Consider the following 20,824-nt stretch of genomic DNA (forward strand, 5'->3'; position numbering starts at 1 on the left):
TGTCTGAGTCCTCTATCAAAAGTTACAGCTATTTATATGAAGTTGTACAAAAACGCTTTATTTCGTCAAGCAAGTGCGTTTATTACAATTACATGCATTTGAATGGGGAGATCGCCCGAAACAAGTTACGAAATAAAAGATACGAAATAAAGCGTTTTTGTAAAACTTCATATAAATATATGAAGTTGTACAAAAACACTTTATTTCGTCAAGCCAGTGCGTTTCTTACGATTACATGCATTTGAATGGGGAGCTCGCCCGAAACAAACTATAGGTTTTCATTATGTGAATAACTTGAAAATCTTAGCTCAAACAGCTGCAAAACCTGTTTACCCAGCACGGGGATATTGAATCTGATAAGATAAAGCCATAAATATGTGTGTCTGAGTCTTCTGTCAAATGTTACAGCTATTTATATGAAGTTGTACAAAAACGCTTTATTTCGTCAAGCCAGTGCGTTTCTTACGATTACATGCATTTGAATGGGGAGCTCGCCCGAAACAAAGTATATGTTTTCATTATGTGAATAACTTGAAAAATCTTAGCTCAAACAGGTGCAAAACCTGTGTGCCCAGCACAGGGATATTGAATCTGATAAGATAAAGCCATAAATATGTGTGTCTGAGTCCTCTATCAAAAGTTACAGCTATTTATATGAAGTTGTACAAAAACGCTTTATTTCGTCAAGCCAGTGCGTTTCTTACGATTACATGCATTTGAATGGGGACCTCGCCCGAAACAAAGTATAGGTTTTCATTATGTGAATAACTTGAAAAATCTTAGCTCAAACAGCTGCAACACCTGTTTACCCAGCACGGGGATATTGAATCTGATAAGATAAAGCCATAAATATGTGTGTCTGAGTCTTCTGTCAAATGTTACAGCTATTTATATGAAGTTGTACAAAAAGCTTTATTTCGTCAAGCAAGTGCGTTTATTACAATTACATGCATTTGAATGGGGAGCTCGCCCGAAACAAAGTATAGGTTTTCATTATGTGAATAACTTGAAAAATCTTAGCTCAAACAGCTGCAAAACCTGTTTACCCAGCACGGGGATATTGAATCTGATAAGATAAAGCCATAAATATGTGTGTCTGAGTCCTCTATCAAAAGTTACAGCTATTTATATGAAGTTGTACAAAAACGCTTTATTTCGTCAAGCCAGTGCGTTTCTTACGATTACATGCATTTGAATGGGGACCTCGCCCGAAACAAAGTATAGGTTTTCATTATGTGAATAAATTGAAAAATTTTAGCTCAAACAGCTGCAACAGCTGTTTGCCCAGCACAGGGATATTGAATCTGATAAGATAAAGCCATAAATATGTGTGTCTGAGTCTTCTATCAAAAGTTACAGCTATTTATATGAAGTTGTACAAAAAGCTTTATTTCGTCAAGCAAGTGCGTTTATTACAATTACATGCATTTGAATGGGGAGCTCGCCCGAAACAAAGTATAGGTTTTCATTATGTGAATAACTTGAAAAATCTTAGCTCAAACAGCTGCAAAACCTGTTTACCCAGCACGGGGATATTGAATCTGATAAGATAAAGCCATAAATATGTGTGTCTGAGTCTTCTGTCAAATGTTACAGCTATTTATATGAAGTTGTACAAAAACGCTTTATTTCGTCAAGCCAGTGCGTTTCTTACGATTACATGCATTTGAATGGGGAGCTCGCCCGAAACAAAGTATATGTTTTCATTATGTGAATAACTTGAAAAATCTTAGCTCAAACAGCTGCAAAACATGTGTGCCCAGCACGGGAATATTAAATTCTATAAGATAACGCCATAAATATGTGTGTCTGAGTCTTCTATCAAAAGTTACAGCTATTTATATGAAGTTGTACAAAAACGCTTTATTTCGTCAAGCCAGTGCGTTTCTTACGATTACATGCATTTGAATGGGGACCTCGCCCGAAACAAAGTATAGGTTTTCATTATGTGAATAACTTGAAAAATCTTAGCTCAAACAGCTGCAACACCTGTTTGCCCAGCACAGGAGTAGTAATAAGGGGGCACTTTTTTATTTAATTTAACTAGTTTTCTTTCCAGGGTTGATGCGATCATTTTATTTAAAAATCGGGATTTCGCAATGTTGAACTATGACTTTTGTCTCTTCGAGAACTCTGGGAAGTAGCTTGGGAGTGTGAACCTTAAGGTGTGAAACAGTTGTGTACTGAGGCTAGACTAATTTTATAAACCTGACAATATCTCAGCTTGCTGCGATGCATGCAATTTATTTTGAAAACGGCACAAGTGGGAATTTCTTCCGAATGGGTAATGTCGGCATGTTCACAAGCGTTTTATTTAATTTAACTAGTTTTCTTTCCAGGGTTGATGCGATCATTTTATTTAAAAATCGGGATTTCGCAATGTTGAACTAAGGCAAACCTGTCTAGACAAATGGTAGGGGGGTGGGGTGTAGTAAGGTTGTTGGTTGGGAAACAGGACCTCCAGAGTAGGTGTCTTTTGTCTCTTCGAGAACTCTGGGAAGTATTATGGGAGTGTGAACCTTAAGGTGTGAAACAGTTGTGTACTGGCATTGTTCCTGGAGAAGGTATTTAACTGAGACCTATGCGAAGCTCAGGGTGAACTCAGCATTCGTCGAGACAACACCACTTTCTTTGAGACCATCAAAACTATCATCGTTCTTTATAACATGGACATCTTAAACGGTAAGTAAAACAAAACCTATTATTGTATTTTTAAAAGCGTTATGTTAACATATTATAGGATATTCAAACTATCTTTTTCCTAAAACAAAAGCTTAATTTTCAGGAGTTCGGGAGAACGGCACAGCAGCCTTTTCTTTAGAAACGGGGGCTTTTAAAGATGGAACAACATCTCTAACAGGCACAAGGTGTGTACAGAATTACGCGATTTTTAATCGTATGTATGTTTTAAGCTTGCGATTGTTTTAAATTATATAATAACAGAGTTTTTCTTTGATTTGTTCCAGGGTTAACAAACTGAGCAGGAAAACATTCAGACACCGCGACCACAGAGCCCATCCTTACAAAAGGTATGTATACAACGGGGTGTATAATTGTGTATTTAAAAAAACAGCAAATGGGTTTAAACAATTCCAAATGTTCTAAAACCGACCGTTTTACACATACAGAGCCACGCCAGAGAACCTTATGTGCGGAGAACCAGGGCCGTCAGGAATAACGCACACTACAAGGTATATATATAAATTAGATAAAAAGAGATAGAGAGGGAGACACGCTTATTCTGTTTGAAATGGGTGCATGTATAAATGTTTTAACACATATCTATCTTCACAGACTGCAGCACAGTACCCCTCCTCATAATGATCAGGACACTGTACTCCAGACGTTTTTGGAATGTTTAAACAGTATCGACCTCCCAGAACAACAAAAACCTGGAGCTTTGTGCAACAGTGGAGAATCAGAAGCGATCTTCATCAGCGGTCCTGCAACACCCCCGAGTGAGTGCTTGCCTCGTGATTTCTCTGATGTTTTTGAATACAGTATATCAGATTTCGATCTTGTTCATATACCCACCCCACCAGAATGTGTCAGAAATAGCATTGATTCACACGTAGATTTTGAAGACGACGGTATAACAGACTCTCAAATATCAGCGGCGTATGATGCTTACATGAAGGTTTCAGACGCTCAACCTGTTGAACAGAGTCATATAGCTTCATTAGTTGATAAATTATGTTTGATTGAAGCTAGACTCAATCAATACCACCAAGAAGCACAGATACAAAACCAACAGTTTATCAAATTCATAAAAAAAGTGTGTAGTACATTAGACATCATCTGCAACAAAATTTCAAGTCCCTGACTTTTAAAATCCAGACCATGGACCCTCCAAATAAATTATTTAAGCATAATAACGGAACCTCCACTCCTGTTAGATGTTTTGACTTAGAGACTTTTATGCAGTGGGCTGAAGAAACAGATAACAAATTAGACAATATTATAGCTAGACTTAATAGTGTGCCTGCATCAGCCTCATCTGATACACATCCTCGTCAGACTGTTCCTACGCCTGCTACTGCTGATGGGGCTATTGTTGTTGTTGTTAATAATAGTGATAGTACATCAGGTGTTGCTCGGACCACTGTTGTTACTGATGCTAACCGTATTGCTGCTGCTGCTGCTGTTATTGAGTCTGTTACCGCTTCTACTAGTACTACAGACGCACATGCGTGTCCGGGCACCGCTGCAACACCACACACCCCCTCAGTCATTGTAAATTTCTCACAAAGTGATACTATCGTGATTGAGCCCGTTGTGCAATCTGGATCTGGCAGGCGCTCCCAGCCACACATTAGAGAGATACCTAATTTTAATGCTCGCGAATTGCGTGAGCGCCTTGATTTTAGGGGTATAAGTCTTGATCATCCAGAACAAGTACCTGAGCGAGTGCGCGAGTGCTTAGCCAATGTGGTAGACCGAGCTGTGGCTGGATCTCAACAGGGCAGCGTTCTAAACGTAGTCCTGCGTGGCCCCTCGCTGGCTTCAGATGTTCAGGCTGTTTTAAACGCTGATGATCGGTATGATCCAGAGCTGTTTCTCGATCGAATTGCACAAGTTATGCAGAGTAATGATGAATCTATCGGTGATGATGAATTAGAGTTTATTGTCACGGTAGCTCAGAACAGTAGTGGTGGGGCTCGCTTAAGACTGGCACAAATCCCTTATGATGAGATTCTCTCAAAGAAAGGCAGACATTTATACACACCAAACAACACACACAACAATTTGTGCTTCTCCCTATGTATAGCACATTCATTAAACTCATCAGCCTCTGAGCTAGAAAAACTCGCTACAGCTAAACGGATGCATGCTGAAGTAGGTCTATGCGACAAGCAGCAAGTATCATTCACAGATGTTAGTAAATTTGAGAAGCACTTCAACATTAAGATTGTAATCTATTACCACACAGAAGGGCGTAAACGCCTGGAATGTTTTTTCACACATGAAGAGCCAAACACAAACACGTTGATGATGTATCTCCATAATCAACATTACCACATGATTTTAAACCCAACCGCTTTTCTTGGTGCATCCTATGTGTGTAATTTCTGTTACAGTACATATAATACAGCATTACATCATAGCTGTAAACACAGATGTAACACATGTTATACACTCTGTCAACACCACAGGGGTCCCACAGTGAAATGCAGCGACTGTAACCGCATCTGCAAATCACAACACTGTTACCAGCAACACAAATTACCAGAATTAAAACACAACATGATCCCCTGTGATAATATGAAACATTGCATGCACTGTGGCACCACATATAGAGAATCCAAGAAATCGACACACAGATGTGCCCAGCCTAGATGCGAGCACTGCCGCGAGCCTAAATTACCCGGAGACTCCGACCATCAGTGTTTCATACAGCCTGTTGAAAAACAGAAGCCTACCGACAAATACATTTTATATGATTTCGAGACTAGGTACCACAACGGTAAACACGAGGCTAACTTTGTGTGTGCGTCTGATCTGAAGGGCAATAAGTTCACATTTAACACATTAAAGTGTGTGGAGGCGTTTGTGCAACATTACAGACGCCCAAGGTTTCGTGGGTACACGTTCATAGCACATAATGCATCTGGCTTTGACAACTACATACTCCTCGAGTACTTTGTCAGACAGTGCATAACACCTAGTGTCATAATGAGCGGCAGCCGTGTGATTTTGATGTATGACAGGGACTATGACCAGCGATGGATTGATTCGTTCAGCTTTTTGCCCATGGGCCTTGCCAAAATACCCTCTGCTTTAGGTTTTCAAGACCTGCAGAAGGGCCATTTCCCACACAGGTTTAATACGAGGGATAATGAGCATTATGTGGGCCCGTACCCAGACCCCTCCTTCTACGGCTATGAGTACATGTCTGAAAGCGATAAGGTGCGATTCATGGAATGGTACCAGGTTGCCTCACAGAATCCCTTTGATTTTCAGGCTGAACTCAGGCGTTACTGTGTTAACGATGTTGATGTCCTGCGTAAAGCATGCAGCATTTATCGTGACACATTACTGGGTTGTACACAAGTTGATCCATTCATGTATACCACCTTGGCTGCATTTAGTATGGGTGTGTATAAAACGCTGTTTCTGCCTAGAGACACGCTCGCTCTCACGTATGACGGGGCATACGTTGAGCAGAATAAGACGTTTTCTAACGTCTCTATCGAATGGCTTCAATACGTGTCCCACACCACCAACAAAGTGGTAAAACATGCTCTCAGAGGAGGCGAACAGAGGGTTGGACCGTATTTTGTGGACGGTTTTGACCCCACAAGTAATACAGCTTATGAATTTGCAGGATGTTTTCACCACGGCTGTGTTAAATGTTACCCCGAGAGCGAAGTTAATCCTGTCAGCAAAGCATCCTATGGACTGCTGCATCGCATGTTTTGTGACAAAGTTGATGCACTGAGATCACAACACAGTGTGAGCGTAATAGTGATGTGGGAATGTGAATGGGCTGGCTTGAAGCAGACAGACCCTACAGTTGTGGCTTTCATGCACACATACAGAAAGCCAGAACGCATGAATCCCCGAGACGCTCTTTTTGGAGGTCGCACAAATGCTATAAAGCTGTACCACAAGACTGGTTGTGATGAAAAAATATTTTACTACGACTTCACCAGTCTCTATCCCACAGTGCAGTCTAAAAAAGACTATCCTGTAGGACACCCTCAAGTCATTTACACCAACTTTGACAAGCTAGAAAATTATTTCGGCTTTGTTAAATGCACAGTGCTCCCCCCTAAGGGTCTTTTTCACCCCGTCCTTCCCTACAGGTGCCACGGAAAACTGATGTTTCCACTCTGCAGCATGTGTGCTGAAGACCAAAACCAGCATACTGCATGTGGGCACAGGGACAGTGAGCGGGTATTGAAAGGCACTTGGGTCTCATTTGAGCTTGAAAAAGCTGTTGAGAAGGGATACAGGGTTCTTGCTATTGATGAGGTGTGGCATTTCCCCAATAAGACCGACACATTGTTTAAAGACTATGTGAAAGCCTTCCTAAAACTCAAACAGGAGGCCTCGGGGTATCCTGAACACGTCAAGACACCTGACGAACAGAAGAAGTACATAGACGAGTATTATGAGAAGGAGGGAATAATGCTAGACCCATCCAAGATTTGTGTAAATAAAGCTGTTCGTAACTGTAACAAGCTGTTGCTAAACTCGTTATGGGGTCGTTTCAGCATGAGGTCAAATATGGCGTCATCTGAGCTCATTACAGACCCTTCCAGATTTAGCCAGCTAATGTTTAGCGACCAGTACGACGTGCGTCAGTTTTGTTTCATCTCTGACGACGTCGCAATGGTGCAGTGGCGGCATGCTGATGGTAGAGCTTCCCGTGTGAAGGATGTTAATGTTTTTGTCGGGGCCATGACCACTGCACACGCCAGACTCATGCTGTATGATTTGCTAGACAACTTGCAGCAGCGCGTGCTGTATTGTGACACTGACAGTGTCATTTTCACGGCACGCCCTGGCGAGTGGATGCCTCCTCTAGGTCCGTTTCTGGGGGATCTCACAAGCGAATTAGACTGTGGAGAGGGTGGTGTGGAGGATTACATAGCGGAATTTGTTTCCGGTGGGCCAAAATGCTACGCGTATCACACATCGTTGGGCAAGACCCAGGTCAAATGTAAAGGCGTGACACTGAACGCACTAAACTCAAAAGTTGTCACCCATGAATCCTTGAAAGGTTTAGTCCACAAGTTTGTAACCAATCAGACATCAGACGCACACCTAGTTGCCGTGTCTGATAGCATCAGACGCGATAAAAAGAAGCTTCATTTGAAGAATAAAACCATTGTGAAAAAAGTTAAAGTTGTTTACAATAAGCGCCGTGTGCTCCCAGACTATACAACCGTACCTTATGGATTTTAAATTAGAACAGGGGTTTGACGCCCGGTTGCAGCACCCGTTCAGTATGGTGGTCAGCGGTCCCAGTAACTGCGGCAAGACTTTTTTTGTTAAAAGCATAATTGAAAATTCTTCCCGGATTATATCATGCAGCATTGACAATATTGTATATATATACTCATGCTGGCAGCCATTATATGACCAGCTTCTTAAGATAAGAGACATAAACTTTGTTAACGGTATACCCGAATCTCTTGCTGATGACACCCTTCTTCCTGCAGAAAAGAACAATTTGTTAATTATAGACGATGTAATGAACGATGCAGCTAACAATTTAGAAGTACAAAATGTGTTCACAAAGTATGTGCATCATAGGAATTTGAGTTGTATATATCTAGTTCAGAATTTGTTTATTCAAGGAAAATCCAGTAGAACCATTTCCTTGAACACTAACTATCTAATATTGTTTAAAAATCCGAGAGATAAATATCAGGTTATGCTTTTAGGTAGGCAAATGTTTCCGGGTAATACTAAATATTTTATAGAAGCGTTTAATGATGCCACATCCACAACATACGGGTATCTTTTAATAGACTATAAAGCTAAGACCCCGGACTATTTAAGACTCAGAACAAATTTACTATCAGAGCGTCCGGTTGTTTACATTCCAAAACAAAAATCAGCAAAGAGGTGAAAGGATGTCATCACGCATGCGGAGGAATCTGTCTCTGTTGGAGATGATATACAGGGCTCCTCCTACTCTACGCAGAGTTATTATTAGTAATTCAAACTTAGATTTTATCAATGCGCTGTGTGAGATAGCCTTTAATGTATTGCATGGTAACATACCACTGACCAATCAGCAGTACAAACAGCTGAAAAAGAAAAAATCAATAATCAGACTGATTGCAGACAAAAAAATAAAAACTTTGAAAAAGAGAGAGACAATCAACCAATCTGGAGGGTTTTTACTGCCGCTATTAGGGGCTGCAATCCCTTTCATAACCAGTCTGATAGCAAACAGGTGAAAATGGAACATGTGCAAAAGATGTTTTTGGTACCCCAACACCAGTTGGACTTAATAAAGCAACAGCAGCAGCAGCAGCAGCAGCAAACAGGCAGCATCAGACAACAGTCTCAGAACGAGTTGGACAAGGAGATGTTACAAGTGTTACAAGATTCTGACATAGATGTGTATGAGAAGGCTAAAAAATACAGCGATATTCTCCAAAGATACCTTACCCTTGTGAGACAAGGTGCCCGTGAAAAGAATGTATTGTCTTTATCATTACCTGAACAATTTAACAGGGATGTGCAACCCCAGTCGACGGACACATCGCCTGTTCATGGTGATGCAGGGGTGAGGGATCTTGTTGCGGAGAATGTTTTAACACACATACCTAAAAGGTGTAGGAGGAATGCAGAACTTATTCTATCAGCGGTGAGCCGTTCGCCACACTTGATCTCTTACAACGACAAAGGCGAAATTGTTGTTGATAAACACACCATCCCTGGTTCACACATTTATGATCTAATTAAAGGCGTCACAACCACACACACACCCTCTGAGGGTTTGAGACCTATCGGCTGGACAGAGTTTTTAAAAGCTGTCTCAGATTTAAACGTACCGTTATCAGCCATATCTAACACAGGCATACGTAAGACCGTCGCCATGTATAAAACCGATCACACACTGTCTGAAGACCCTGGTTTTTTAAAACACACACCAAAAAAGATCACCCCTGGTGGACCGCTGCGACATAGTACACTAAAAAAAATAAAGAATAAAAAAAACAAATTAAAGGGGGGTCCTGTAGAGTGGTTGGATTTTTGAATTCAGGTTTTTTCTTATTGCACCTGAAATTGTTTTTCTGCTAAAAATATTTGCTGTTTGGTGTTTTTTCTACTGTAATGTTTTTTTTCACTTATTGCTGCTAAATTGTTTTGTTTTGTTTTATTTTATTACTGTTAAATATATTATGTCTTTATTACTGTTAAATATATGTTTTTCTTTTTTATTACGGGTTAATGTTTGATTTCTTTTATTTATGTTTAAACAATGTATGTTGTAAATCTATATATTTATATACGAGATTTGATAATAAATACCATTGACTCGATTATCATGCTCTCATGTTGTTTTTATTATTCTCATTAGTACATGTTAGTATCCGCATTGCACACACACGTAATCACTGCATACAGCAACAGGTTGTATGTTGTTGACAAATCGACACACCATAGCATCATTACAAATTAAATCAGACCCATACATGTTAAGCACACGCTCATAAGATACACCATTTTGCACATGATATAAAAAAAATACACAATGTTGACCGCATGTGATGGAGAAGTCGTTCTGCACTTGTTTTCCTGAATATAAAACAGTGGAACAGTTTTTTAGAAGAAACATCTTTATTGCTGGGGGAAAACTGTCTAACGAGTGACCAAAACTATCAAAAAAATAACCGCGTCTGTCTCTCGAAATATAAACAGCAAGCCAATGTTCCCCGGGCATCGTAGAAGGGTGGGTGTTTACAATACTCATAGCAGGGAGTCTTTGAAGCCGTTCAGTGGTTAGCTGATCATAGGCTAACACGCCTAGGAAATGTGTGTTTTTATTGATAATGCTGCCGATCACGGCTGATAGTTCTATAGTGTTCATGACCGTTTTTGTCTCAATAGTAGTCCAAGAGCACCTGTCTCATGTTAGATATTTCAATGACTGAATCAAATACCGAATAACACAAGAGGTTCACTGTACGGGGTAGTGGATTTCTGAAACGGGTTTCCAATCTCACGTTCCCAGTTTTAATTAACGACACATTCCCTGAATGTCCTTCGTCAGCTTCCAGATTGAAACAGAATAAAGTGTAGCCGTTACCAAAGTCCGCACGCGTAATAGATAAGGATCTGTCCTTTAAATGTCTTCCTGTGGTTTGTATCAGCTGGTAAAATTCTCTGGTATAGTGTTTTCTCTGGAAATTGGGCTGGAATGGTTTAGCAGGATAAGCCTGACTATCAGCATATAAAGACATAAATTCTATATCGCAGTTTTCAAAATGAAATGGATTACGCTGGTAGGAGCCAGTGTATGCTTCATTGTCTATAAATGCAATGATCACAAATTTAGGTATCCTACCCATAAATAAATTGTCATTTGTTGATATTCTAGCCCCTGCAGGTATGGAGAAGGTCTTTAAAGACACTCTGTCTACCGTGTATTTTGCGTTTGCATGGTGCAATGCCTTGCTGTGTGCAAGTCTGACGGTCGGTGATACACTAACTTTCTTGACAAAGAGACTGGCTGAGACAATTTTAACTCTGTATGCGTTGGCATCCGCTGTCATGAGAGCAAATTCGTCTTTAGAGCGCACAAATTTCAGTGACAGGTCGATTCCATTAAGTAACAGTTTTTCTTGAAAAAACAGGTCTGCATGTACTGGTGCAATCAATTCAACAATACTGCTATTTGCTGTGTAGCCACCTCTGGTCACCAGGCCCTGGTTCTCTCCTTCTATAGATGTGTCATTCATGTGTGATGATGTATCCTTACAGAATAACCCGGTGCTGAACTGTGTGTCTAAAGTGTCCTTATTATAATTGATAAGACATTCTATCACACCTCTGTATGGATATGTGTTGGATGATTGACTAATGAGCCGGTCTCCCAAATTAACATCAACTTGACTAAATATGCTGCATCCAGGATAATTAATAAATCCTACATTAGCGTCCCTAGCAAGGTTTGAGCCATCAGCGTTTGTGATTCTCACACGTGTGTAGATATATGAGTCATTTAGATCCAGGTAATCTTCACCGGACGATGAGATGTAAAACTCGATCGGCCCTCCATCAGTGATTGCAGATACAGGTGGGATTTCGATAAATGTACTTTTCTCAATGCTAGTCTGTGTGTAGGGAACAGTAAACAGGTCCAGCTCTGTTTTTACACATTCTCCAGAATGACTGTGTAACAGTGCCATTTAGAATATGTCAAACGCTGCAGTTTTAGAACGACTGGTTCTGGGTCTTTTCACTCTGCGTGGCGGTGTCCGTTTGCTAGCTCTCCTGCTAGGTTTTGTGGTTTTACGCTTTTTAGACAACGGTTGCCCTGGGGGTGGGGTCTTAGATGGTCTGGGCGTATACACATACAATCCGCTACCGTCCTGCTTAGTGGTTGAGGGTCTGGTTATGTTGGTTATGACATCAGACACTATGCCCGATGCGGCTGTTTTTAGGTGTGGTTTGACTATGCTAACTCCTTTTTTAAACAGTGGTACAGCAAATCTAAACAAGCTGCGGAACAACCCACCCAGCCCTGACCCATATTGCGTACTGGTCCCAACATACCCTCCGAGCTCTCCACCAGCCTGTGATAAGTAGTATTTTACATATTTTGAGTCATCAGTGTTGTAGACGGCCATCCTTTTTTTCAAAAATGCTGGGTTATCGGTCGGAAGTGTAACTTGACAAACACCTTGCCGTATAAAAAGGGTATGTGTTGATTTCGATCGTCTTTCAAATCAATTTCTATGTCGTCGATCAATGTCTTTGACACAGGTGTGTAGTGTGGGCTGTCAAATTGTAGAATAGGCAAGCGGCGGTCATCGTCCGTGATATTTATAGCTCTTAATAGCCTCGCGTGGGCGTCACCCACAAGCTGGTAATCAACGATATCTGCATAAATAAAGATGTTATATTTTCCCCCGTATATGTCTGCGGGGTGCGGGGCATATGTGTTTTTATAATGAAGTACAAACGGCTCTCCTGTTTCGAATCCTAGGATTTCCGCCAGTCTCCCTCTAAATGTGAGAATAGTGCCCCTAGGTCCCATAACACAGGCATGGTTAGTAACTGTGTTGTATTGCATTTTAAGGTCTCCAGTGGTTTGGTACTGCTGACATTTAAAATTAAATTCTTTTATTATCTGTTCCACAGATGCATAATGACCCACAGACAGTTCGATCATGGTTACGGCGATGGTTCCATCTTTGACCGGGTCATGAATTTCCACTTGCGAATCTGATTGTGGAAAAGACATCCATATGCGCGGGTACTGTATCTCTATAACAGCAACCTCATACGGCTGATCCAAAACGATAGGTTTTGCTAGCTTTGTTCTAAAATTAGATATCTTATTACCCGGGTAAACATGCGCCGAAGCATTCGAGAAGAGGCTTACATAGAAGCCTGCATTGTTGTTGTTCTTTTTATTCATGCTTTCTCAGTCTATGCTCAGTGTTAAATGAATGTGTGTAGAGCTGTGTCATCTGAGTTAATTACGCCTCAACGATGTCTTTCTCTGGAATCCACGAATTAAAGCTGTCGGGCCATCCTAGCCATTTCACTAGCACATGCTTTTTCCGACCCACTTTTTTTCTAGCCAATATGTTTTCAATTTTAAATGTTTTGTTTTCATCAACAACCACACGTTGTATCTCAGGCTCATAAAATGACCCTTTCAATACCTCTCCTGCTAGATCCGCTAGTCTGTACACTGGGGGCTGTCTCCCTATACGTTCCTTGACTGTGAAAATCTCATCGGTGTAGGTCTGCTCGTATCCTTTTCGAAACTTTCCTCTCAGTTTTGATATTCGTACAGTGTCGCCAATATTAAATTTAAAGCACAGTTCCCTCTGAGGCCTCGTTTTGTACAGCGCGTTAAAGACCGACTTCTCATTATCCTTATTCACCTCTGCCGGAGCCATTTGGATAGATCTGTGATAAGCATTGTTATATGCTTGTGTGAGATCTGGTATGACATCTACATATCTCCGGGAGTTGGCTGATGTTAAGTACTTCCACATTCTACCCTTGAAGCTACGATTGAATCTCTCGACAATACTGCATTTAACCTCGCTAGCTGTTGAGAAATGCTTGATATTATATCGCTCCATTAGCTGTTTAAAGGTTGTATTATAAAACTCTTTGCCTTCATCTGTTTGTAGTTTCACAGGGATCCTACCCTCACTAAGTATATCCTCAAAAGCAGCTGATACAACATTCGCTGTCTTGTTTGTTAGGCATCTAACCCATGCGTATTTTGAGAATACATCTATACATGTTAGCAGATATCTCACATTATCATTATCTGACACATATTCACACATGTCAACCAGATCGGCTTGAAACTGTTTGTCGATCCCTGTCACCAATACTCTATTTCTGGGGAAATGGATCCTCACAGGTTTATGGAGTGTGTAAGTGTCGTCTTGTTCTAAATAATGTTTGACCTGAGATATTGGAGGTGTTACACCTGATGCCTCCCCTGCCGCTATACGTAGCTTATTTAAACTGGCCAACCCCGCAGGATGGGCTGGATCATGATATATTTTGTGCTTGCAATGTGCTTTCCATGACTGTGCAAACCACAAATGACTAAGAAGTTGGTGTTAACACGTCTTTTTATTTAATTTTCACACAGACACAATCACAGACAATGGATACTTGAACAGCACACATTAAACCAGGTGTCTCCCACCCCAGTAGTTTCCAATCATGCGGAGCATGGCTGGTTTAACACGTCGGGCGCAAGTACTTGCTTCTAGCAGGTCCACAATGTTGTCATTAATGGCGCATACTATATTTCGCTCTGATCTCAGTTCACACATGAGGTGTTCTGCAACTCTGCGGATTTGTGTTCCAGTCCCATCTGTGGTGTTTGAGCGTACAAACAGCTGGATGGCTGGGATGAATCGGTCAGTCTTGAGCCTTATCATCACATCGTCATAGTAGGTGTCGAAGAAATACTCAGACAATTCCTGCAAGCAGCTGTGTTGCACCTGACTGGGGTGGCCTGTTTGGCATCCGTAACATGTCTCTTGTAGAAACTCATTCAGCGCCAACATCAACAGGTGGAGAGTTGCGAGTTTGATGTCGATTACAGTTTCCTCCCACAGGTCTGATATGAGGGGATCCTGCGAGCATGATGGTGAGGGTGGTGGAGTCTGGGGGGTCGGGATTAGCAGCCCTATTGATGGTGACTCTGACAGGTCCCACGACGGCGAGTCATTCTCTGTAAAATGAAAACCACAAGCTCTTAATTTGTCACATAGATACACACACACACAACCCCACACACACACCCCTCACATTAAACCTACCAGTTTATTGTTTAGTTGTCGGAAGGTCTTATGATTTTAGGTTTGCACAGGGTAGCAGGCAAACCAGTCTTCGGACAACTCGCCAGATCGTCAAAAACAAGGCGTTTTCTAATACTCTCGTGTTGAGTCTGTCCCTCTTGATCGCGTCGTCAATCTGGCTAAACAGACGCGACAAACCTCTCCAGTCGCACCACTGTATAAAAAACAAGTCCTTAAACCATCTTGTGCGCTCTTCAAGGTTTAGAGGGTAAGGATTTAACCTCCAGGTTTCAAGCCCTCTGGAAGCAATAAGACTATCCCTGTCATCACATGCACTGAGAAAAATAAAGTCTTCAGGGTTGCGATTGAAACGATCAGCCTCAACCCTGTAAAGCTCAGGGCCTGATGCACTGTTCCACTGGGAAACATACAGCACCTCTGGGAAGCCCACATTGTCCAGGTCCGCACACACTACGGTCCGGAAGAGCTTCCAGTTTTTGGTAGAGATGCTTTGGGGTTCCACCCAAAACAATCCCTCGCCACAATCTACACCAAGCACAACTGTCCCTTCGGTATATTTAATGGTATACACATACCCTTCAGCGCCGCGATATTCTAACTTAAATACAGTCCCATCTACGGCATTTTCACAGCATTGCTTTTTACGTTGAGGACCCCGGCTGCAAAAAAAGTGCCCCCTTATTACTACTCACAGGGATATTGAATCTGATAAGATAAAGCCATAAATATGTGTGTCTGAGTCTTCTATCAAAAGTTACAGCTATTTATATGAAGTTGTACAAAAACGCATTATTTCGTCAAACCAGTGCGTTTCTTACGATTACATGCATTTGAATGGGGAGCTCGCCTTAAACAAAGTACAGGTTTTCATTATGTGAATAACTTGAAAAATCTTAGCTCTAACAGCTGCAAAACCTGTGTGCCCAGCACAGGGATATTGAATCTGATAAGATAAAGCAATAAATATGTGTGTCTGAGTCCTCTATCAAAAGTTACAGCTATTTATATGAAGTTGTACAAAAACGCTTTATTTCGTCAAGCAAGTGCGTTTATTACAATTACATGCATTTGAATGGGGAGATCGCCCGAAACAAGTTACGAAATAAAAGTTACGAAATAAAGCGTTTTTGTAAAACTTCATATAAATATATGAAGTTGTACAAAAACACTTTATTTCGTCAAGCCAGTGCGTTTCTTACGATTACATGCATTTGAATGGGGAGCTCGCCCGAAACAAAGTATATGTTTTCATTATGTGAATAACTTGAAAAATCTTAGCTCAAACAGGTGCAAAACCTGTGTGCCCAGCACAGGGATATTGAATCTGATAAGATAAAGCCATAAATATGTGTGTCTGAGTCCTCTATCAAAAGTTACAGCTATTTATATGAAGTTGTACAAAAACGCTTTATTTCGTCAAGCCAGTGCGTTTCTTACGATTACATGCATTTGAATGGGGACCTCGCCCGAAACAAAGTATAGGTTTTCATTATGTGAATAACTTGAAAAATCTTAGCTCAAACAGCTGCAAAACCTGTTTACCCAGCACGGGGAAATTGAATCTGATAAGATAAAGCCATAAATATGTGTGTCTGAGTCCTCTATCAAAAGTTACAGCTATTTATATGAAGTTGTACAAAAACGCTTTATTTCGTCAAGCAAGTGCGTTTCTTACGATTACATGCATTTGAATGGGGAGCTCGCCCGAAACAAAGTATATGTTTTCATTATGTGAATAACTTGAAAAATCTTAGCTCAAACAGGTGCAAAACCTGTGTGCCCAGCACAGGGATATTGAATCTGATAAGATAAAGCCATAAATATGTGTGTCTGAGTCCTCTATCAAAAGTTACAGCTATTTATATGAAGTTGTACAAAAACGCTTTATTTCGTCAAGCCAGTGCGTTTCTTACGATTACATGCATTTGAATGGGGACCTCGCCCGAAACAAAGTATAGGTTTTCATTATGTGAATAACTTGAAAAATCTTAGCTCAAACAGCTGCAACACCTGTTTACCCAGCACGGGGAAATTGAATCTGATAAGATAAAGCCATAAATATGTGTGTCTGAGTCCTCTATCAAAAGTTACAGCTATTTATATGAAGTTGTACAAAAACGCTTTATTTCGTCAAGCAAGTGCGTTTATTACAATTACATGCATTTGAATGGGGAGCTCGCCCGAAACAAAGTATAGGTTTTCATTATGTGAATAAATTGAAAAATTTTAGCTCAAACAGCTGCAACAGCTGTTTGCCCAGCACAGGGATATTGAATCTGATAAGATAAAGCCATAAATATGTGTGTCTGAGTCTTCTATCAAAAGTTACAGCTATTTATATGAAGTTGTACAAAAAGCTTTATTTCGTCAAGCAAGTGCGTTTATTACAATTACATGCATTTGAATGGGGAGCTCGCCCGAAACAAAGTATAGGTTTTCATTATGTGAATAACTTGAAAAATCTTAGCTCAAACAGCTGCAAAACCTGTTTACCCAGCACGGGGATATTGAATCTGATAAGATAAAGCCATAAATATGTGTGTCTGAGTCTTCTATCAAAAGTTACAGCTATTTATATGAAGTTGTACAAAAACGCTTTATTTCGTCAAGCAAGTGCGTTTCTTACGATTACATGCATTTGAATGGGGAGCTCGCCCGAAACAAAGTATATTTTTTCATTATGTGAATAACTTGAAAAATCTTAGCTCAAACAGCTGCAAAACACGTGTGCCCAGCACGGGAATATTAAATTCTATAAGATAACGCCATAAATATGTGTGTCTGAGTCTTCTATCAAAAGTTACAGCTATTTATATGAAGTTGTACAAAAACGCTTTATTTCGTCAAGCCAGTGCGTTTCTTACGATTACATGCATTTGAATGGGGACCTCGCCCGAAACAAAGTATAGGTTTTCATTATGTGAATAACTTGAAAAATCTTAGCTCAAACAGCTGCAACACCTGTTTGCCCAGCACAGGGATATTGAATCTGATAAGATAAAGCCATAAATATGTGTGTCTGAGTCTTCTATCAAAAGTTACAGCTATTTATATGAAGTTGTACAAAAACGCATTATTTCGTCAAGCCAGTGCGTTTCTTACGATTACATGCATTTGAATGGGGAGCTCGCCTTAAACAAAGTACAGGTTTTCATTATGTGAATAACTTGAAAAATCTTAGCTCTAACAGCTGCAAAACCTGTGTGCCCAGCACAGGGATATTGAATCTGATAAGATAAAGCAACAAATATGTGTGTCTGAGTCCTCTATCAAAAGTTACAGCTATTTATATGAAGTTGTACAAAAACGCTTTATTTCGTCAAGCAAGTGCGTTTATTACAATTACATGCATTTGAATGGGGAGATCGCCCGAAACAAGTTACGAAATAAAAGTTACGAAATAAAGCGTTTTTGTAAAACTTCATATAAATATATGAAGTTGTACAAAAACACTTTATTTCGTCAAGCCAGTGCGTTTCTTACGATTACATGCATTTGAATGGGGAGCTCGCCCGAAACAAAGTATAGGTTTTCATTATGTGAATAACTTGAAAATCTTAGCTCAAACAGCTGCAAAACCTGTTTACCCAGCACGGGGATATTGAATCTGATAAGATAAAGCCATAAATATGTGTGTCTGAGTCTTCTGTCAAATGTTACAGCTATTTATATGAAGTTGTACAAAAACGCTTTATTTCGTCAAGCCAGTGCGTTTCTTACGATTACATGCATTTGAATGGGGACCTCGCCCGAAACAAAGTATAGGTTTTCATTATGTGAATAACTTGAAAAATCTTAGCTCAAACAGCTGCAACACCTGTTTACCCAGCACGGGGATATTGAATCTGATAAGATAAAGCCATAAATATGTGTGTCTGAGTCCTCTATCAAAAGTTACAGCTATTTATATGAAGTTGTACAAAAACGCTTTATTTCGTCAAGCAAGTGCGTTTCTTACGATTACATGCATTTGAATGGGGAGCTCGCCTTACACAAAGTACAGGTTTTCATTAGGTGAATAACTTGAAAAATCTTAGCTCTAACAGCTGCAAAACCTGTGTGCCCAGCACAGGGATATTGAATCTGATAAGATAAAGCAATAAATATGTGTGTCTGAGTCCTCTATCAAAAGTTACAGCTATTTATATGAAGTTGTACAAAAACGCTTTATTTCCTCAAGCCAGTGCGTTTCTTACGATTACATGCATTTGAATGGGGACCTCGCCCGAAACAAAGTATAGGTTTTCATTATGTGAATAACTTGAAAAATCTTAGCTCAAACAGCTGCAACACCTGTTTGCCCAACACAGGGATATTGAATCTGATAAGATGAAGCCATAAATATGTGTGTCTGAGTTTTCTATCAAAAGTTACAGCTATTTATATGAAGTTGTACAAAAACGCATTATTTCGTCAAGCCAGTGCGTTTCTTACGATTACATGCATTTGAATGGGGAGCTCGCCTTAAACAAAGTACAGGTTTTCATTATGTGAATAACTTGAAAAATCTTAGCTCTAACAGCTGCAAAACCTGTGTGCCCAGCACAGGGATATTGAATCTGATAAGATAAAGCAACAAATATGTGTGTCTGAGTCCTCTATCAAAAGTTACAGCTATTTATATGAAGTTGTACAAAAACGCTTTATTTCGTCAAGCAAGTGCGTTTATTACAATTACATGCATTTGAATGGGGAGATCGCCCGAAACAAGTTACGAAATAAAAGTTACGAAATAAAGCGTTTTTGTAAAACTTCATATAAATATATGAAGTTGTACAAAAACACTTTATTTCGTCAAGCCAGTGCGTTTCTTACGATTACATGCATTTGAATGGGGAGCTCGCCCGAAACAAAGTATAGGTTTTCATTATGTGAATAACTTGAAAATCTTAGCTCAAACAGCTGCAAAACCTGTTTACCCAGCACGGGGATATTGAATCTGATAAGATAAAGCCATAAATATGTGTGTCTGAGTCTTCTGTCAAATGTTACAGCTATTTATATGAAGTTGTACAAAAACGCTTTATTTCGTCAAGCCAGTGCGTTTCTTACGATTACATGCATTTGAATGGGGACCTCGCCCGAAACAAAGTATAGGTTTTCATTATGTGAATAAATTGAAAAATTTTAGCTCAAACAGCTGCAACAGCTGTTTGCCCAGCACAGGGATATTGAATCTGATAAGATAAAGCCATAAATATGTGTGTCTGAGTCTTCTATCAAAAGTTACAGCTATTTATATGAAGTTGTACAAAAAGCTTTATTTCGTCAAGCAAGTGCGTTTATTACAATTACATGCATTTGAATGGGGAGCTCGCCCGAAACAAAGTATAGGTTTTCATTATGTGAATAACTTGAAAAATCTTAGCTCAAACAGCTGCAAAACCTGTTTACCCAGCACGGGGATATTGAATCTGATAAGATAAAGCCATAAATATGTGTGTCTGAGTCTTCTGTCAAATGTTACAGCTATTTATATGAAGTTGTACAAAAACGCTTTATTTCGTCAAGCCAGTGCGTTTCTTACGATTACATGCATTTGAATGGGGAGCTCGCCCGAAACAAAGTATATGTTTTCATTATGTGAATAACTTGAAAAATCTTAGCTCAAACAGCTGCAAAACATGTGTGCCCAGCACGGGAATATTAAATTCTATAAGATAACGCCATAAATATGTGTGTCTGAGTCTTCTATCAAAAGTTACAGCTATTTATATGAAGTTGTACAAAAACGCTTTATTTCGTCAAGCAAGTGCGTTTCTTACGATTACATGCATTTGAATGGGGACCTCGCCCGAAACAAAGTATAGGTTTTCATTATGTGAATA

At 40.0% G+C, this 20,824-nt stretch overlaps 1 protein-coding gene and 1 long non-coding RNA gene across 3 annotated transcripts in view; both read left to right on the top strand.

Annotated features, from left to right (window-relative positions):
* The window catches only part of LOC146507525 (E3 SUMO-protein ligase ZBED1-like), a 459,484-nt gene that overhangs the window by 233,794 nt on the left and 204,866 nt on the right, over window positions 1-20,824 (top strand). The gene's annotated exons all lie outside the window — the stretch shown is intronic.
* On the top strand, window positions 2,793-4,028 carry LOC146507529 (uncharacterized). Of its 2 annotated transcripts, XR_014877020.1 has the most exons (4): window positions 2,832-2,867; window positions 2,967-3,029; window positions 3,129-3,191; window positions 3,295-4,028. It is a non-coding gene; the product is annotated as an uncharacterized LOC146507529 (long non-coding RNA). The 2 variants fall into 2 exon arrangements; XR_014877019.1 differs by having other exon boundaries at window positions 2,793-3,029.

The sequence above is a fragment of the Neolamprologus multifasciatus genome, chromosome 11, assembly GCF_963576455.1.
Source record: "Neolamprologus multifasciatus chromosome 11, fNeoMul1.2, whole genome shotgun sequence".
Classification (NCBI taxonomy): Eukaryota; Metazoa; Chordata; class Actinopteri; order Cichliformes; family Cichlidae; genus Neolamprologus; species Neolamprologus multifasciatus.